General features: G+C 40.0%; 1 protein-coding gene across 1 annotated transcript in view; it reads right to left on the bottom strand.

Moving 5' to 3' along the window:
- LOC131956744 (uncharacterized) overlaps positions 1-3704 on the bottom strand; it is a 63368-nt gene extending 59664 nt beyond the window's left edge. The window contains exon 1 of the mRNA XM_059321322.1: positions 3368-3704. The gene's annotated coding sequence lies outside the window, so the exon portion shown is untranslated. The remainder of the gene's footprint in view (positions 1-3367) is intronic.
- Between the last annotated feature and the right edge of the window lie 14264 nt (positions 3705-17968).

The following is a 17968-nucleotide window of genomic DNA, read 5'->3' as shown; positions in this document are numbered from 1 at the left end:
GTTACCTAGGTATGTGACGTCAGGTCTATTTATAGCTGGCTACTGGCGACAGATCACGCGCAATTATCTATTCATCATACCGGTGTCAGATGACAGACAAATTGCTGGACTAGTCTATCCAACACACGATGCTGGACTAGTCTACCCAACACACGATGCTGGACTAGTCTATCCAACACACGATGCTGGACTAGTCTACCCAACACACGATGCTGGACTAGTCTACCCAACACACGATGCTGGACTAGTCTATCCAACACACAGATGACAGACCTGCTGGACTAGTCTACCCAACACACGATGCTGGATAGTCTACCCAACACACGATGCTGGACTAGTCTACCCAACACACGATGCTGGACTAGTCTATCCAACACACGATGCTGGACTAGTCTACCCAACACACGATGCTGGACTAGTCTACCCAACACACGATGCTGGACTAGTCTATCCAACACACAGATGACAGACCTGCTGGACTAGTCTACCCAACACACGATGCTGGATAGTCTACCCAACACACGATGCTGGACTAGTCTACCCAACACACGATGCTGGACTAGTCTATCCAACACACGATGCTGGACTAGTCTACTCAACACACGATGCTGGACTAGTCTACCCAACACACGATGCTGGACTAGTCTACCCAACACACGATGCTGGACTAGTCTACCCAACACACGATGCTGGACTAGTCTACCCAACACACGATGCTGGACTAGTCTATCCAACACACAGATGACAGACCTGCTGGACTAGTCTACCCAACACACGATGCTGGACTAGTCTACCCAACACACGATGCTGGACTAGTCTACCCAACACACAGATGCTGGACTAGTCTACCCAACACACGATGCTGGACTAGTCTACCCAACACACAGATGCTGGACTAGTCTACCCAACACACAGATGCTGGACTAGTCTACCCAACACACAGATGCTGGACTAGTCTACCCAACACACGATGCTGGACTAGTCTACCCAACACACGATGCTGGACTAGTCTATCCAACACACGATGCTGGACTAGTCTACCCAACACACGATGCTGGACTAGTCTACCCAACACACGATGCTGGACTAGTCTACCCAACACACGATGCTGGACTAGTCTATCCAACACACATATGACAGACAAGCTGCTGGACTAGGCCACCCAACACACAGATGACAGACCTGTTGTTAGACGAGGCTATCCAACAAACTAGTGACACGTTTTAAAGCTGTCAGACAAACTTACTTTTCTGCTCAGCATGTCAGGTATAAGTACTAGAAGCTTTATAATTCATGTTCCTTCTACTGTATCAGACTCACCGTTAAAAACCTCCCCCTAGTTGTATCTTTAACTGAGACAAACTTTCAAGGCGGCCGGCACCATTGATGGATGAGTGTGATGGTACCGGTAATCAATGTCGTCTTTATTTGATTTGATCTTTAATCCTGATCAAAACTATTCCACAAGCGTATCGCTAACCTATCCAAATGTGTCGGTTTGGTTAATAAAATACTCACCTCAATAGATATTAGTAGGGTAGACAGGTGACTCAGGTAACTAGGTGATACTTTATTTCTTTCCTTTGCTGCGGGTTATTTATTGTTATTTTTTTAATTAGCAAAACAACACACACGTTTTCTTAACCTCTACGCCAGTGCATGAGATTTTAGAGAAACAAAGCATTAGCTCTGCCATACATCAAAGCTATAACTATAAAGAATGTACGTACCATACTGTATTGTAGGCTACTGATAGATATGCGGGTGTATGTGTTCGATACATAGCCGTTAGGTTACAGCAGTAAACTAGAAACTAAATATAACGTGTTAATTTCAATGCTACATATAACCTTAAGCCAAGCCGGTCCATAGCACTAACCCTAATTTCTAACCCTACCACTAAACCTGGTATTACTAACTACCTCACACGCATGACGGCCAATAGTTGCACAAAAACTACGTATTACGTTCTTAACCAATTACCAGGGGGGGGGGAGGCGAAACCACGTGATAGGGTTAGACTAAATAACGGAAAGATACAAGAACACCAAAAAATTGTCGGGCTAAATTCCAGAAAAAAAATCGTAAGAAATGGTCAGGCCAAATACCCTAAAACACAAAACCATAAAAAAATTGTAAGACTAAATACCGAAAAACACAAGATTAAAGAAATGGCCAGGCCAAATACCCAGAAAAAAAAGAAGAGAGCACTATAAACTAACCCAAATGCTATGTGAGTATGTGTTCTTTAAGTGGATGAAAGATGCGTCATTTTTTTTTCAAGAATTCTTTGCACCTAGAGTTCCTAGTTGCCTCATCTTCAGGTAATTGTGTGTCACTTCTAGTTAAAGGGGTTCTCCTGGATTATAAAGGTCAAAGGGTAAACACGGCAGGTATTTGGGGTCGTGTTAGGCTCATGGAAAAGCAAGAGAAATATTTTAACGACTATACTTGAGTAACGTGTATCTTTCATATTCTCATATATATATATTTCTCTATACATCTATCCTGTGTAATAATTCATTTACAGTATCGTATAATATCTATTGTTGATAGCAGCTTAAAAAATATTCGTAAATAAATGTTATCGACTAGTATAACCTTGTTGTAGGTAAATGTTAAGGACGTCTTTAAAGGCTGTTTAAGGTCGTGTTGACCCCTTACATTTCTTGGCCTTGAATCACCCCCAGTCCCCCATAGACCAGGGCAGACAGTAACAACGCGTGTTGTTTCATGCAACTTTTCATTGTGAAGGAAAATTTGTTGATTTTATTTTTTGACCCTTGTGACGTTGTGTAAATACATGTACGTGTCCGCGTGAATGTAATTATGGCTCGTCTAATTTCACGTGGCACAGGGTTCTCACCTGGCAGATGAGGTAACCTGCCCAGGTGAGGTCACCTGCACAGGTGAGGTGTTCCACCTACACGCTCAAGCAGGTAAGAAAAGCTGGGTAGATAGGAGCCCCTCTACACAATGAGGCGGTTCAGGGGGCCCATCTATACAATAAAACGTTACACAAACACAACCGTTTTTTGTGAAGTCGAGCGAAGGTCCCTAATTAAAACCTAATAAAGTAATTAAGCTCAGGAATTTAGGCTTTTGTTTGAGTATGTTTCTTAAAACAAATGTACATGTTTCGTTAATCTGTGCTTATGTCTATTTAAAAAAACACAATTCAGATGCACACATAAGTGAAACGATATCTTAGTGCTTGTTTTAAAAGGATGGATTTTTAGGAAAAAAGAAATGAAGTGAATGGTTTCTCCAACAATTAACTAAATTGAAAAAGATCAAATTTTAAAATATCGGTTTTCAATTTAGAATTATTTTTTTTAAAAGTGACAATGAAATAGTTTGAACTTACCTGTCGTAAGTTAAAATAATGCACATGAACTTTCTTCCACAAATCTTTCGATTCTTTCACAGACATCCTTTGTGAATTAGGAAGAAAAAAAAGGGTGTGTCTCTTGCCCTAAGACCTTATATAAGGCCTGCCTTAAACGGCCGGACAAGTCTCCTTCTTCTGATCAGAAGTTAGTTTTCTCTTCAACAAAATACTTTTTTTAAAGAATCAACTGACCACTTAAGGTATACTTTTGAGTATAGAATGATCAGGTAACGCAGACAAGAATCACAGACCGTACAGAGAACTCGTGGTTAGCAGTGCCAATACCCGGTGTGTACACGGCGAAAAGCGCTCACGCAATGGAGCAAGTTCCGACCGGGCGGCGGGTTTTTAACGCCCGCGCGAGGCATCATGGGACTGGGGTAAGGCTGGGGTAGGGTGAGCTAGACGATGGAAACAATAGTTTGCGGTGATTGGGGTGGGAGGGTGGGTGGGGTGGGGGTGGGAGGATGTACAGAAGACAGGAGAAAATAGTAAAGTTTTCTTTTTATGAAAAAAATGTATGTATTGACAGTGTGGGGGTGGGGGTGGGGGGGTCTGATTTCTTAATCCAAGGAGAATCAAAGGTTAGAGCAGAAGAGATATGTTGAGGTGATCTCGAAACACGAGGCTTGTAATGATTGTAGAACAGGGGGAAATACCGGCTTGTAGTAATGGTAAAAGAAAAATGTGGGCTTTAGTGATGGTAAATAGAAAAACATGGGCTTTTAGTATGGTCAAAAAAGGAAAAAAAAACACAGGATTTTTGTGATGGTAAACGAGAGGCTGAGATAGAAAATGATACGTGGATGGACCAATGTTTCTTTCTGACTTTTTTCTCAGGGGGGGGGGGGGGGGGGGGAGGGGCACTTGAAACTTGGAGAGGGGGTAGGGGGCTGGCTAAATTGACTGGGGGAGGGCGTCCACTGGAAAAAAGTATATATTTTCTGTATAAATTAAATTTTGCTCAGGGGGCTTAGACGTGCTTCGAAGACCACCCCCCCCCCCCCCACACACACACACACCTCAAGAGATCCCTTAAAACAAACTATGGGATGGACAATTAAAAAAAGGGGTGAGGCTTTAATGCTAGGGAGTGGGTGTCGGCATTTGATAGATAAGACAGGTAACGTGCCGTTAAAGGAAACAGATACGTGTGGAGATCGATAACCAATAGAGTGAGCCGCCAGGTACCGTTGCAGACGATGCAAGCAGGTGATATGGACAGGCAAACATCGCTGATCGTGTGGCTGAATAGTCTTGATAAAACACCTGGAATAGAGAAACGAATAATTGACTTCACACCCAAGATTGCTTGTCGATGTTATTTTCTTCTAGTCTATATCAAGCTTATCATTTTCAACACAGGTTTGATGAAAAAAAAAAAATTATTTTTTCTAAAGCAAAAGATGCGGTTGTTTAGCTTTAAATAATAATGTACTTTCCAGAAGTTATTTTTAGCCTCTACATGGCCGACTAGACGCGGAGTTTTACTATGGCAACGAATACAGAGACATGCGCACTGGCTAGCAGTTTTACAGTGTTGACCGGCTTGGTGGCGAGTGAGGTATACACAGCCCATTGATTGGTTCCGCTTGGTGCCTGTCGTTTCATAGAGAATTGTTTCAGCATCGATTCGCTTCTCTGGAATGTTGGGTTTTTTATTTTTTTATTCTGGGTGATTGATTTTTATATTGATCTATGGGTTCGACCATGACTGGAATATAAAGCGCTGAATAGGCAGGGGCGGTAACTAGCGGTATACAACGGACTCGAAAGAGCTCAGAAATTTCTAGAAATAATATCGTATTCTTCATGCGTAGGAATTTATTTTTATTGTTCAAAGCAGGTATTAATTGTTCTAGTTGGTATTTTCTGCTCTAGCTGGTATTTAATGCTCAAGCTGGTATGCCTGAATGTCCTCCTATCCAGGTCGCTGGATTGTCTCCCCTCATCATAAGATGGGTTGGGTTGTCTCCCCGAATATCAGAATAAATTGTGTTCTGTTTTATCTCGGCATCAGATGATATATTTTGTTACAGTGTTATTAACACGTTCCCATGCATACTTTAAGGACCTGCTGTTGAATTCAACACTTGATATACTTACAAAAAATGTATTAGTATTTTTTAAAATGTTATACCTGTAACATTCTGTATAATTTAGTTACGTTATATAAGTATCTAGAGGTGATTTATCCAAAAAAATTTGAACTCAGACTTTAAAATATTTTTTCAAACTGCATTATTTTAAAAATAGTATCCGGTATGCAAATTAATTACCGCGCGTTTTTTAATGGTGTCATTAAAAACCCGTCGCTAATTGCGGAACTAAATCAGATTGCGGTCACGCAGTCAAATTTCCCATCAATCTTTCACGCAGGTCTGGTTGGCTGGGTGATTTAAAAAGGTCGGATAAAGCTGCGTTGGACTGTTGACAACACGCTGGTGTATGTTGATCACACTCTGGTGTATGTTGACCACATTCTGGTGTATGTTGATCACACTCTGGTGTATGTTGATCACACTCTGCTGTATGTTGATCACATTCTGGTGTATGTTGATCACATTCTGGTGTATGTTGATCACACTCTGGTGTATATTCCCCCTCTCTGTTAATTACTCGCTTGATTTTAATGCATTATTTAGAAAAAATAAATAAAGAATACGCTAGGTAGGTATAAATAAACACATGCGATGTTAGTTAGGGATACCTTGTTTGGTGGTAGAGGGTGGCTAGTGGGGGGGGGGGGGGTGCGGCCGCTCCGGGCACCGATGCTAGAGGGGGAGGGGGGCCAATCAGGGTAGGAAAAAAACATATTATGAATCGCGCTATTGAATTTTATGCAGTCGAAGTTAAGAAAATAGACTGCTACGTGGTACTTATTTTCCTCTTTCTTTCTTGATTTCTACATTCCAGATTGGGGTTGGGGGGCTTTTTGCCAACCTAAACGGGGTGGGGGGGTGATTATATTTCGCTCGAGCGCAGGAATGGATCATTATGATTCTGTTTGCTGGTCAATTTTTTTAAAAATAATGTTAGGCCTTATTATTGTTCATTACTTTAATTTATATTACGTTAATTCAAAACACCTGACCCAATGCGCTCGTCTGCTAGTTCTAACTTGTCTCGCCGAACTCGCGTCTTACGACATCCCAGAGTCTACACAGCTTTAATAGGTACCTGGCTTGTTTTGGGGAAATTAACAGCTCACTGGTGATTACACTATCTCTTCAAATATCGAAGTCAAGTCACAGGAACTCTACTTCACCTGTCAGGTAAATCCTCAGGTATGAAAGATTATCTTACTTTTTAATCCGGTAAGAAGGTGTGAAACACTGCGGTTATTTATAGAATAGACGTCTGATATGGATGCGAAACTCCAACTCAGTAATGTCATCTCGCTCCGTATGTGTTTATTTAACCTTTAGCATATCCGACCCCGCCCACAATGCACGCAGGCTGAGAGTTTTGTACACTCATCGTGGTCGTCCTGTCTTCACCTCATTTCTGGGAGAACAACCATACATACATACCATAATCATACTCACACATTCCATATTCCACACAAAGCACGTACTCACACTAACCACACGCCCAAAAAAAACACCACATACACACTATGCCCACACACATCTAATACCCCACATAAAGAATATGCTAATTCAAACCACATGCATAAGCAAACTACAAACCCTATACACGCCACATTCCCACACAGAAAAGATACCCACAAACCACTAACCACATTCACCACAAACTCCACATACCCGCACACACTACTAAAATTATACTTGCCACATAACCACACATACACCCCACACAATCACAGACATCGCACACAACCCCAATCCATTACTCCCACACATACCCAATAAAAAGACGTACCCACACGCCCCCCCCCCCCCCACCAGTCACCCCTCTCACCTCTGATATTTCACAAAGTACTTTCATCTGATCACCACAGACTATGCCTACCTGTGAATGGATCTGATCAGCCCCTGTCTAATGGTGGCTGGCATTCCAGGAGAGAGATCAATATTATTTCTAGTCGTCTGCTAATGTTATTATGGTCTACACAAGGCACGAGATTCTATTGCATATCGAACTCTAATCATACATATATATATATATATATATAGGCCTATATATATATATATATATATATATATATATATATATATATATATATATATATATATATATATATATATATATATATATATATATATATGTATATATTAACGATATATATATATATAAAAATATATATAAATATCTATAAATATATAGGCCTATATATATATATATATATATATATATATATATATATATATATATATATATTGTTATTGTAAATAACATTCAGCCTATTGGACTGGGGTGGGTGGGGGGGGGGGGGGCGGAAACACGCCGTTTTCTTTTTTTCAGACACAGTTTTTTTTTCATAAATGTCTTTTTAAAACAATGCTGCATAATTTTTATTCCACTTTCGTACTCTATCTGACATAAAAACTATTACCCAAACCACTACGGTCTACCCATCTAGCGAGTGAATCTATTCTAGTGGTGTGTCCCAAGAACCATCCAGTCACAGCGCCATCTAGCACAACTACCACTTCGTCAACCATCTTCGACCTACTCGATTCCTAATCAACTAATTAAACAGGTTATTTAATTACCTCAACTGACGAATAAAAAAATCTATCATGTGACTCGCTTAGCTTTTGGTACCTTTCATTACGTGACCGCATGGAATGTGGTGAAATTAGCCACGCATTAGTTTAATTAAAAATCTCATTAGCGTAATTAAGAAATTCGATGGCTTATCATTTTGTTGCAGCTGTTAAACATGAACGTAAATTTGAAAACCAAAACCTTGATTTACATTTTAATTTACACTTTGATAACACCATGAGCTGTTCAATCAAGCTTTGGTCATGTAATGACGTTTGGAACTCAAAAACAATTCGTGGCAGGTTTTTATGGGGGTGAGGTGACCTAGACATAGAATAGGTCAGAGGGATGTGAATGGCACCGTGCCTAGACGACTTAATAATTAACCCACGTGATGCGGGCTTTGATCGACCACACAACAGGAACAATACAATGGAGCTGCCAATCGATAACTTTGACAGGGAAATCAATAAGCTTTCGGTGTAGTGATCAAAAATCAATTAGCGGAGATTTTTTTTAAATATGTTGTTTTACGTTGTTTTGTTCGTAGTCAGGTCAAATTGTTTTCTCATAAGAGCGACCTCCTAGTAGGGGTCACGATGTTTTTTGCAGGTTGTAATATAGTGAGACTTGTGAAGTCAAGGGAACTCACTCTTCTTGTATTAGTATTATATTTATACTGTTATCTTGAGTGATGTCCCTTACATGTATATATATCTTTGTCTCTCGTCACTTCCGTCCTCTCTCTCGTTATCATCATGTAGTTGAAGGCCAATAAACGTTTTATATACAACCACATGCTTCTATCGTCAATCCATTACACAGGTCAAGTCATGTTGTTTAGATTTTTATTCCAAGAGTTAAATCTCCAGATCCCCAAACATTTTTTAGTTGGTTGAAGCCTCTTAATGCCTTGCAAGTCCTTATGTTTGTGTCTGCTTCTGTCTCGCCCTGATTATTAACAATACTTCCAAGGTAGGTGAATCTATCCACTTCTTCTAGGGCCTTGCCTTGGCCATGCACTACTCTACATAATGATGTTGACTATGTTCTGTGCCAACCCATTGTGCCTCAACAAATACCATGGTGACTGTCTATCAAGTCTATCACAGGCCTTCTGTAATTTGCCCAAAATTAAATCATGTTTTTTTTCCCAGGTCAAGCCACATTGTTTGCCCCTAGTGTTGTTTGTGCTGCTTGCCCCATGTAAGGGCCACGTCAGATTATGTTATTTGCCCCCTCCCCCCCCCCCCCATCAGATCATGTTATTTGCCCCCTCCCGTCAGATCATGTTATTTGCCCACCCCCCCCGTCAGATCATGTTATTTGCCCCCACCCCCACGTCAGATCACATTATTTGCCCCCCCCCCCCTCATCGTCAGATCATGTTATTTGCCCCCCCCCCCCGTCAGATCATGTTATTTACCCCCCCCCCCCGTTCGTCAGATCATGTTATTTGCCCGCCCCCCCCCCCAGATCATGTTATTTGCCCCCCCCCCACCCCCCGTCAGATCATGTTATTTGCCCCCCCCCCCCGTCAGATCATGTTATTTGCCCCCCCCCTCATCGTCAGATCATGTTATTTGCCCCCCCCCCCCGTCAGATCATGTTATTTACCCCCCCCCCCCCCCCGTTCGTCAGATCATGTTATTTGCCCCCCCCCCCCGTCAGATCATGTTATTTGCCCCCCCCCCCCCGTCAGATCATGTTATTTGCCCCCCCCCCCCCCTCGTCAGATCATGTTATTTACCCCCCCCCCCCCGTCAGGTCATGTTATTTGCCCCCCCCCCCCCCCGTCAGATCATGTTATTTGCCCCCCCCCCCCCCCCCCCACCGTCAGATCATGTTATTTGCCCCCCCCCCCCCTCCCGTCAGATCATGTTATTTGCTTCCGTCAGATCATGTTATTTGCCCCCCCCCCCCCCCCCACCGTCAGATCGTGTTTTTGCCCCCTTCAGATCATGTTATTTGCCGACAGGTGTGGGGCACATTGTTTGCCATATAGCGGTGTTAAGTGCTATTATTATTGTATCGCATTTTTTTCAACTTCTTTTTAAAAATTATAACAAAAATTATGGTTATGTTGAACATTTATAAGGTTCACGTGGAACAAAGTAGGTTTTTTTTTCTCTCTCTCTGAATTGGTGAATGTAATTCCACGCAAAAGATAAACTGACTACCAAGTCAATAATTATATATATATATATATATATATATATATATATATATATATATATATATATATATATATATATCGTTTTCTCCAACAAGAACTTTTTTCTTTCTACTACTTAAGAAACCACAGTTTCTGCAGAAGCCAAAAAGAAGTGCTGTTATTACTCGCAGACTTTTTAAAGATGTCGTGCTAGAGTTGAGAAAGCTGGCAAATGTCAAGGTCGCACTGCGCCTCCTGGTGCCATTACAACTCATTTCCAAACGACACCAAGTTCACGACCTTTACGTCGTGCGCCAGCTGTCAAAAAAAGGAAAGAAAAATTAACCCATTTTTTTTTTTCTTCTAGTGGAAATAAGTATAGTATGGGTAGTTGAGAGAAATATCTGGATAATTTACATCGACTGAAATTAGTATCTGTGATAGCTCTAATCCTACTCTTAACGTTAGCTATAATCCTAATCCTACTGTTATACTTTGTTAGGTTTTTCAAAGAATAAATCGTATCGACTTTGTCTCGAAATTCTGTAGTTTAAAAAAAATATCTTTGGTAAAATATTTTTTATAGTAAGGAATGCATGCCCATACCAACACTTTATGCTCTCTTTTTGTTTCATAGCTTAAGTTCAACTCTAGAGTTAAAGTATTGTGCTCTAGACTTATTTACATACGCCTATAGTAGAAATACATCTCACACACCAGAAAATTGAAAATAGGTCGGTTTCCATATCGAAATATCAAACGGCCAAAGAGCTTGAAATGCTGCCAGATAAACGATATTTGGCAATCGCGAATGCCAATGTGGCAACCGTGAGCTGTTCGCGCCTTTCGTTGAGACGAACATGCGAGATTTGTTCAATATGCTCCAAAAGTTATTTTACGTTGTTTTCCCACAAATCATTTTTTTAAACTCTACATCCCCACAGATAATAATAGCATGTTTAAAAATGACACATAATCTCAAAAATTGAAAAAGTCAGTAACTTTTCACTCGTTGCATTACCTCATATTGTTTCTTGCAATGCAATAAAGCGTAAAAAGCGATGAAAAAAGCATCGCTATTAGCGCATTAAATCTGGACATTTTTGTCACAGTTAACACATAATTCAAACGTTACCTCGTCAGAATGTGAGTTTTATTCTCTTGAAATGCTTTGATCTCTCGAATATAAGTCCGTGGCTTTAACCGCCAATACAACATATTATATCAGACACAATCGTAGTATACTGGAGACATTTTTAATTAATGTATAGATATCTCTAATTATATTAGATGTACTGATCTGGATTCCTCAACCTAAAGAACTTGGCCCACAAAAGCCCTATATTGTGTGTGTTAACTCATCCCTCTTTACCTGCCTGTATCTCCTCACCCACAAAAGCCCTATATTGTGTGTGTTAACTCATCCCTCTTTACCTGCCTGTATCTCCTCACCCACAAAAGCCCTATATTTTGTGTGTTAACTCATCCCTCTTTACCTGCCTGTATCTCCTCACCCACAAAAGCCCTGTATTTTGTGTGTTAACTCATCCCTCTCTACCTGCCTGTATCTACTCACCCACAAAAGCCCTATATTTTGTGTGTTAACTCATCCCTCTTTACCTGCCTGTATCTCCTCACCCACAAAAGCCCTGTATTTTGTGTGTTAACTCATCCCTCTTTACCTACCTGTATCTCCTCACCCACAAAAGCCCTATATTTTGTGTGTTAACTCATCCCTCTTTACCTGCCTGTATCTACTCACCCACAAAAGCCCTATATTTTGTGTGTTAACTCATCCCTCTTTACCTGCCTGTATCTACTCACCCACAAAAGCCCTGTATTTTGTGTGTTAACTCATCCCTCTCTACCTGCCTGTATCTACTCACCCACAAAAGCCCTATATTTTGTGTGTTAACTCATCCCTCTTTACCTGCCTGTATCTCCTCACCCACAAAAGCCCTGTATTTTGTGTGTTAACTCATCCCTCTCTACCTGCCTGTATCTACTCACCCACAAAAGCCCTATATTTTGTGTGTTAACTCATCCCTCTTTACCTGCCTGTATCTCCTCACCCACAAAAGCCCTGTATTTTGTGTGTTAACTCATCCCTCTTTACCTACCTGTATCTCCTCACCCACAAAAGCCCTATATTTTGTGTGTTAACTCATCCCTCTTTACCTGCCTGTATCTACTCACCCACAAAAGCCCTATATTTTGTGTTAACTCATCCCTCTACCTGCCTGTATCTACTCACCTTATGTCCCTTGAGTGGGTCAGGCCAACATCAGGTGTCTTACCTGGCTACGAGCCTAGGCTGGTAGTGCCAGACACCAGACAATGGAAGTGATATCGTCAGGATCTGGGTAGCTAAATAGTTTTTATAGCCCGTACGTCAGGGACGGTGTGGCCGAATTGTAGAGCGTTAGCTACTAGCCCAAAGGTCTCGAGTTCCGATCTTGGTTCTGAGTCATACTATACCTTCTTACGCTGTGGTCAAGAAAAATTAATTCTATTTTACCTCGACTTAACTTATAACCCGCTGTGGGTATCACAGTATCCGCACAACATATGACGTGACATCATCACGGCACAGACTGTTAATGATATCAACATGTTTGCATTAAAAATTCACATTCACGCTTTTTAAAACATTCAAAAAATTTCACTTGATTAAAAATTTAAAATAAAAACAAGAAATATTGGAATTATGTAAACACGTTTTCACATTTTAAAACTCATTACCCCCCCCCCCCCCCCAAGCTCTCATTTACTTTCTCCATACATCAAACTTTGTTCTGGTTTTATCCTCATTCTATCCCGCCATGGTGGAGTACAAGACACCCAAACTCACGAGATCCCGCCATGTTGGAGTACAAGACACCCAAACTCACGAGATCCCGCCATCGTGGAGTACAAGACACCCAAACTCACGAGATCCCGCCATGTTGGAGTACAAGACACCCAAACTCACGAGATCCCGCCATGGTGGAGTACAAGACACCCAAACTCACGAGATCCCGCCATCGTGGAGTACAAGACACCCAAACTCACGAGATCCCGCCATGTTGGAGTACAAGACACCCAAACTCACGAGATCCCGCCATGTTGGAGTACAAGACACCCAAACTCACGAGATCCCGCCATGGTGGAGTACAAGACACCCAAACTCACGAGATCCCGCCATGTTGGAGTACAAGACACCCAAACTCACGAGATCCCGCCATCGTGGAGTACAAGACACCTAATCTCACGAGTTCTCGCCGTGCTGGGCCAGATGAAACACAAGTTTATACACGATCTGGTGCGTACTGTAAACATTACCTTAATCAAAGGACCTCGTTTTAATTTTTAGCACTGAATGCGAAAAACTTCATTGAGGATTAAAAAAAAAGATAAAACATTACACATTAAAGGAATCTTTGACGTTCAAGTGTTACATTATACCCTATATTTTTTATCTCTATCGAAGCCCACTCACGGATGTATTTACTTAGATACCTTTTGACGCGGAACTTTAGCCAGATGGACGTCTTGAAACCACAAACCCAATTCTTGTGATGGGGTGTGTTCAACCCACAACCTCCACCTCAATGTGGCTGTGTGTGTTTTACCCCCCACAACCCCCAAGTCCTTGTGCTGGGGTGTATTTTAACCAAAATTTTTAGTATTATAGTCATTACTTTATGTAGGTAGATCAATTTGGCATTAATTTTCATCGTATTTGTGACGAGCTTTCGTTCATAGATTTTTTTTTTTACTTTACGTTCTATGACTTTGTACGTCACAAGAAATGAGAGATAACTCATTTAGTTCAAAATGTCCCATATTTATCAATTATAAGACTCGATAAACCCAGTTAAATATTATTTCGTGGTTGATTAGCTCAATTATTGATGTAATCAATGCACCGATGAACCAATATCCAGTCAATGTAATTTAAAATAATGAACCAGTTAAGTCAAGTATGACACAATCGATTGATTTTATAAAATCGATTACGATAGATCAATATGGAAAGTCAGGAGCAGATTCTCCACCCACACGCGTTGGAAGCTGATGCAGATAAAGTCGGTTGGCGCGTTGCTGTAATGGAAATGTCAGACGACGACCCCTAACAGTTTCAAGAAGCTCCGGGGCTGGACAAGATTTGGGGGCTCGTCGAGAAATAATAATAATAATATGATTGCTAATACAAGGCAGACCGGGGACTCTGCCTGAATGTGCGTACATAAGGTTAGAAATAAGCGCTAGAAATAGAAATCCTTCGAGAAAATGTGCGTTTCGTTTCGGTTATTAGAGCCACCATATTCTCCCATTTTGTAAGCCGTAGATCTCGAGCAGAAACAAGGTCGGGTAAAAATAAAAATTGGGTTGGGAGAGTTTTAAACGATTTTTATGAAAAATGCTTTAAAACACCAGTTTTATTAGCTGAATAAATCTGTGTTGTTTTTTTTTTTACTTAAGTGGAAATATTTCGTTTTTAAATTTGAAAATCATCATTAGGAATGCTGATATTTTACGTTGGTTATTACGTAGGCCTACTTTTTAACAGTTTTTTGTTGGTCGATTGCCAAAGTATTTAGCACCTGACTGTGTGATCTTTACTTTATGTTTGAAGTCATATAACCAAATTTTAACTGATCACTTTGTGATTTTAGTTTATATTTAATTCACGGGATATGGCCAAATCTTAATTAAACTTATCTCAACGTCAATATATAACTTTAAATCTTGCGCCTAAGGTTTTATCTTTGGGCTTACTCAGTGAATCTTAGAGCAGGCAATCATTATTCATTATAGCCAATAAGGCATACAGTATAACGCTTGTTTAAAGATTGTTTGAGGGGAAGGGTTACTTCATTTTAGATCGTTAGGCGTTGGTTACTGCTAGCCTGTTGTTTTCACTGTTTCTGTTTGCCTGTTATTTTCACTGTTTCTATCTGATTGCTGTTTTTACTGTTTCTGCCTGCCTGTTATTTTCACTGACAGAAACAGTAAAAATAGCACGCAGACAGAAACAGTTCAAAACCTGTTTGACCGTAGTTTTGAAACCTCTTGTGCTATGTACGTGGTTTAGCTCAGTGCGCCGAAGTGTTTATTGTTTACTGTATCGTGCCTCTGGGCGGCTCGTGGGGTGGTGAACGTTTAGGGCTAGTCCGTGTTTTGTATAACCCTAAACAAGTGTTGTGAAACTAATCCGCCATCACAAAGGATATGACGTCATCGGATCATGCGTTTCGTTGGTCACGTGAACAGTTGGCGAAGAGCACGAAAAGTTCACGAATTTTGACATTTCGTGGTAAACACAAGGTTGTGAAGAACTGTGGTGTCGTCACCAGACACAGACCCAAATATACATTCACACATACACACACAGGGACGCACACACAATCAATGTCTGGGGCCTTTTAAAAAATTGCTTCATCAACTATTTTTAAAATATACAGTATAACGAGAGCTACTCAACGTTATAGCCTTTTTATATTTAAAACAGAAAGGTTGTATTGTTTTACATAGGTTTAAACCTTTAAGTTGTCACAATCGATGCACGGATAGGGGGCGCAAGTGCGTGGCAGACTACACATATTTTGGCATATACGTAATAAATATTATATATATATATATATATATATATATATATATATATATATATATATATATATATATATATATATATATATATATATATATGTATGTATGTATGTATGTATGTATGTATGTATGTATGTATGTATGTATGTATGTATGTAAATAATTTGTGCTTCTATGTCAGTTCTTAAACTATCACATTAATAAGATTGTACATAGATTAGCACTTAAACTCCCATTTTAAAGTTGCTTCTGAAACTCCGCTCCACCCAAAACACTAAAATTTGAGGACGGTTTCAAAGTTTATGTCTGTGTTGTAAAAGGCCAACCACAATAACAAATTGTATGGGCGTTTAAAGTTATAGTCCCGTATTCTGGCTACCAGGGTCTAACAATAGACTCGTCCAAAAATAGGTGTGTGAGGTTGTTAGTATTGAATTATCAGGTTACTTGTTTGGGCTATGTTCAAACATGTTTAGAGTTTGGGTTTACGGATAGCTGGGGTGTTGATATGAGCAAGTAATGTTATCTTACACTTAGGGATAGCTGGGGTGTTAATATGAGCAAGTAATGTTATCTTACACTTAGGGATAGCTGGGGTGTTGATATGAGCAAGTAGTGTTATCTTACACTTAGGGATAGCTGGGGTGTTGATATAAGCAAGTAATGTTATCTTACACTTAGGGATAGCTGGGGTGTTGATATTACCAAGGTGTGTTAACTCAAACTATATCCCCAGTAACCCAAATTGGTGAAATGTCTCTAATTTCACATGAGACGACTTCCACACAGCAACACATCTATGACGCTTTGTCCAATGGTGTACAATGAGACAGGCGAACTGAAACTCAATACAGGAAATACAAGTTCAATGATTACGAAGCGAAACCAAGAGTGCGGCCATGCGTTGAAAAAAAAACAAATTTGAACATCTCTTAAACGAGTCTCATAATCATAAGCTTGAATTCTCACATCTAGTCATAGACAGGATCTTGTTATGTGGGGGGAGGGGGGGGGGAGGAGTTCTAACCCCCAGCCCCCGACACTCCGAAACTAGCATCCATCCTGTCAACGCAACAAGCTTTATTTAATTTATTATTTATTTTATTTACGTATTTAAACTAAACGTGTTTAATACAAAAAACACTGCTCCTTCCATTTTAACTCTAAATTTATTCCTTAAATTCAAATTAACCACCCCCCTTCACGTGTTTGTGCAACATAATTCCAAATGTTTTTTAAATAAATATTTTAGCCACAAATATTAACGATAACTAAACACGAATCTTAAAAAAAAGCTCATATTTTATGTCTACCATGAGTCAAACAACGGCAGACAATTACCATAAAAACAAAACTGTACCTGTAATGTTTGGAACAAATCCCTGCCTACCCAGATAAAACTTAGAGGTCAACATGACTTCTCTCCCCTTTCTACCTTGTTCTTGTATTACATTTCCGATGAGCAACAGCAGCTCAACATTTACACAAAGCATTAAAAAATATGAAGTTAAGTTTTTATTTTACTTTAACGCGGCATTATGTCATATTTCTATTTTAAGTCTCGAATCTAAGCCTTTGTTGTCTTTATTTTATGAAGTGTGTTATATTTTAATTTCTGAAATAACGTCGAAAAAAATTCAAACTAAGTAATTAGTATTTGGCGCACTGTAGAAAGATGTGTGCGTTGTCAGTGTACTAAAGTTGTTTTCGTGCACTAAAGTTTTGTTTGTGAAGACAGTGCACTTAAGTTGTTTGTATGGTTAGTGCACTAAAGTTGTTTGAAAAATCAGTGCACTAAAATTGTTTGTATAGTTAGTGCACTAAAGATGTTTGTTAAATCAGTGCACTTTAATTGTTTGTATAATCAGTGCACTAAAGTTTTTTGAGAAATCAGTGCACTAAAGTTGTTTGTGTAGTCAGTGCACTAAAGTTGTTTTCGTGCACTAAAGTTATTTGTGTGGTTTCGTCAGTGCACTAAAGTCGCTCGTGTCTGCTTGATGAAATATATCCGAAAGGTGAGTACACGTCTCACAGGAGACATAAAATGAGCAGACGATTGCAGTCGGTGTGTGTAGGTCGGGGGATATAATACGTAGCAGTAAAAAAAAAAGTGATCTTTGTACCAGTTGCAGTTGCTGGACCTTTTTTATTTATTG

This window comes from Physella acuta, unplaced genomic scaffold, assembly GCF_028476545.2.
Source record: "Physella acuta isolate Inbredline_101_S28 unplaced genomic scaffold, ASM2847654v3 ptg001173l, whole genome shotgun sequence".
NCBI lineage: Eukaryota > Metazoa > Mollusca > Gastropoda > Physidae > Physella > Physella acuta.
The sequence above is the reverse complement of the archived record's forward strand: the minus strand, read 5'-3'. Positions and strand labels throughout refer to the sequence as shown.